We start from the raw sequence: 3,722 nt of genomic DNA on the forward strand, positions 1-3,722 counted from the left end.
TCACAGGTGCTGTTCCTGTCTCAGTAGTTTCTCTGGCTGTACGTATGAAAGAACATAGGTTCATGATATTCCATATGGCAAGTTCTTTATTAAAGATACACCATCACGGTCCCTTTCTTTTATGAAAAGCAATCAGGTGCTCTTCCGCTTTTAGGCGTCTGCATTTCTACACACACTTCTCTTTATTCTGTGCTTTTGGCAGTTTTTAGTTAAGTCCAAACTTGAGAGGACGTTGAGTGGTTGGAAGCCACAAGGATGGGCCCGATGTTTTATTTATTTTTAACATGTTCCTATTGTTGCAGCTTTTCTGGCTCCTAAACTCCTGTGCCTCTAAACATAATTCCCAGGAATTATTGTTTTTTAGTCAAAGGGTAGTAACACCATGAGCAATTGCGCACATACGTATAAGCACATTGAGCACTCAACATTTCCACCGCTTCATATAGTCCCTATGTTAGCATGAAGTTTCTTTAATGCCAAGTGAAATTTCTAAAAGGCTTGATCCCATGATCCTTTGGCATCCAGTCCATCACACATTTTACCTGTGCTTCACCTTCCCCACATTTATCACTAGCGATAGTATCCCTCTCTCCCATTACTTTGTCAGATATTTTTAAGATAGTACAGTATCTTCTCACAGCCTGGTGGGCTGTTTATGCTTATTGTGCAGAGAATCCACCTTTTCCTTGCGAACTTCTTGAAGGGGGAGGGAGGAGAGCTACTTTAAAGCAAACAAAAACTCTGAATGTCAGGAATAGAGGGATCAAGCCTTTAATATAGCACAATGTTACTAGCCTCAGAGGATGGGGAGATACCTGAAGATGCTCAGAATCCTGTACCAAACCTGCATCCAATCTTACCAACCATTGGATGTGAGATGCTAATGGTGATAGGGCCCTACCAAATTTGCCATTCATTTTGGTCAATGTCATGGTCATAGGATTTTTAAAATAGTAAATTTCATGGTTTCAGCTATTTAAATCTGAAATTTCACGGTGTTGTCATTGTAGGGGTCCTGGCCCAAAAAGGAGTTGGGGGGGTCACAAAGTTATTGTAGGGGAGTAGTAATGGTGGCAATACCATGATCCCCTCCTAAAATAACCTTGCAATCCCCCTGCAACTCCATTTTGGGTCAGGACCCCCAATTTGAGAAACTCTGGTCTCCCCCATGAAATCGGTATAGTACTATAGCGTAAAAGCACAGAAAAGACCAGATTTCACTGTCCACGATGCATTTTTCATGGCCGTGAATTTGGTAGGGCCCTAATGATGACCATGCATAGTTTTGGGGAAAGCAGTGGCACTGGAAGATTTGAAAAGGCCCGTTTTATTTTTTTCCCTTCACACAACCAGCTGATTTGTCCTCCATAAAGCCATCCCCTGGTAGCATATGTAGAAATGGACCACATGGACAGCACACCAGGTAACAGAGTACATAAATATTCACTCTCCTTCCAAGCTTGCTGCAGGTTCAATTTTTTCATTTAGCTGACATTCTCAGAAGAGTTAGCAACCTGAAGGAGGCTAGCAGGTGCTGAGTGCATTAAAGAAGCAATGGACCATTGTCCCTATTTTTCTGATATGTCTACTAAGTTTTGGGTGCCTCAGTTTTCAATGTTCCAACTTGAGCTACCTATAGCTTGATTCTCAGAGGTGCTGAGCAACCACCACTGTTTTTGACTCCATTTGGAGGTGAGGGTGCCCAGCTTCTCTGGAAATCAAGTCCTAAGTGTTGCAAGTTGGGCATCAAAAGTGTGTGGACAGTTTTGAAAATGTTAGCCTAAATGACTAAGAAAGTGAGTTGACCAGCTATGGGAGCAGCAGCTTGTGTGCTTTGGAAATCAAGGGCACTGTGATGGACACAGCATGCTAACAGACTAGAACACATTGCTTTAGAGAATAAAGTGATGAAGATCTTAATAATTGAAGCAAAATATTACACAAGGCAATGTGGGTAAGGATATGCAAATGTCATTGCATCATGCTACTGTTGTATGGTTTTGCAGAGGTCAGGAACAGCATATGCAATATATCTGTCAGCTCTCTTCTAATGACCTAAGAAAGGACTCCATATGAAAGAAGAAACCACATTTCCCCTCACCAAGCAGAGCTTGATTTGAGCCTGACTTCTTTTTGCCATGACACAGGTATATTTACATTCTTCAGGGGGAAGACAGGAATTTCATAACCCTTACGGTGAGCGATGCATGAAGGGATGCTTGTCATTTCTTTGCAAGACATGTCACACGGAAGGATTTGAATTTTAAAATCATGTCCCTGTCTGTGCATTACCCTACTAAAAGGCCTCCTGTGTGAATGAATAGTGAACTCTTCAGTTTCTCTCCCAATGCAGGGTGGAGGTGGTCTTTATGCTACATTTCAGGACAGAAAAAGAAAATCCATCCATTTTGTTTTACAAGCAACTCTTGAACTGAAGTGCTCCCTAGAGAGGGATGACCTCTGCATCCCAGTTCCCAAGCGCCTCATCACTCTAGGGCTGTTAGATTGAGGCAACTGGCATTTAACACAAAACACTTAGTTTACATGTATGCTTCAGTCTGTGTGTAAGTTTTCTAGGTGATAATTTTATTGGGGAAAATGCTGTTTAGATTGTGTGTGCAAAATAAATGGCTTGTAAATATTAAAAAAAGCAAAAAAAGTTTAATTTTCAGTTGTGCAATAAAATTGTGAAATAATCCTCTCAATTCCTTTCCACCGATGTCTGACTTGCTGCATGTTGGTTTGAGTCGCAGCGCAGCGGTGTTTCTCTAGATGGCATAAGAAAGATGTTTGTTTACTTTTTTATTCTTTGTATTTGTGTTTTCTTTTCCATTCATATTATTTTTTGTTCATCCTGGCCCCAGTTCAATAAAGCACATGAGTAGTGCCACTGGTCAGTGAGACTATTCACCTGCTTAAAGTTAAAACACATGCTTAAGTGCTTTGCAGAATGTGGGCCCTCTTCCCTGTTCTCTCTATGTCTGTTCCCTTGCATACAAAGACAACACACATACTTAGGGATGCAGTCAACTCATAAATATGAGCACAGTGAGCAGTGGCTGGTTGCAGTGTGATGGAGGCCAGACCCATTTCACAGAGACAGGCCCAGTTGCAGATTTTGTTATCTGCCAGATGTAAGGCAAATTCCCATGTTAATCTGAAGTCTCTCCTGGCAACAGAAGAGGCTGTGTAAGCACCAGCAGGTCAACTGTTTCCTTTAATTGACCCCCATCCCCCATTGTTAGATTTCCCAGCTGTTACTGTTACAGTCTCACTTCCAGCTTGGGATCCTTTCAGCAGAAGATGGGTAGTGACTATGCCTATGGGAGAACCAGTTCTGCCATGCCATCTAGGAGGCCAAGAGCCTTCATGCTCCAGAACCATGGGAACTACAAAACCCAAAAAGGAGTAACAGTGAGAGAGGGAGGACAGGGCAGCTACTGCTGACCGCTGTGCAGTTTACTGAACCTAACACTCCAATGCCAGAGGAAACCTGGAAGAAGCTTATAAAAATGGCCGCTCTTCTGGGATGTGATAACAGGGTGTACTTTCAGTAAGGATGTTCTAAAAATGTGAGGTCAGAAAAAGTAGATTATAGAACAGTCTATTTACTGAAGATTAAATGTCACGTGAACGTGACCAAAACCAAGTGTAAGTCAAGACTTCCTGGAATTTGTTTGGTTTTTTTAAAAAACAAATTATTTCAGTGTCAAACTTTTTTC

The sequence above is a fragment of the Chrysemys picta genome, chromosome 1 (assembly GCF_011386835.1).
Source record: "Chrysemys picta bellii isolate R12L10 chromosome 1, ASM1138683v2, whole genome shotgun sequence".
NCBI classification, from domain to species: Eukaryota; Metazoa; Chordata; order Testudines; family Emydidae; genus Chrysemys; species Chrysemys picta.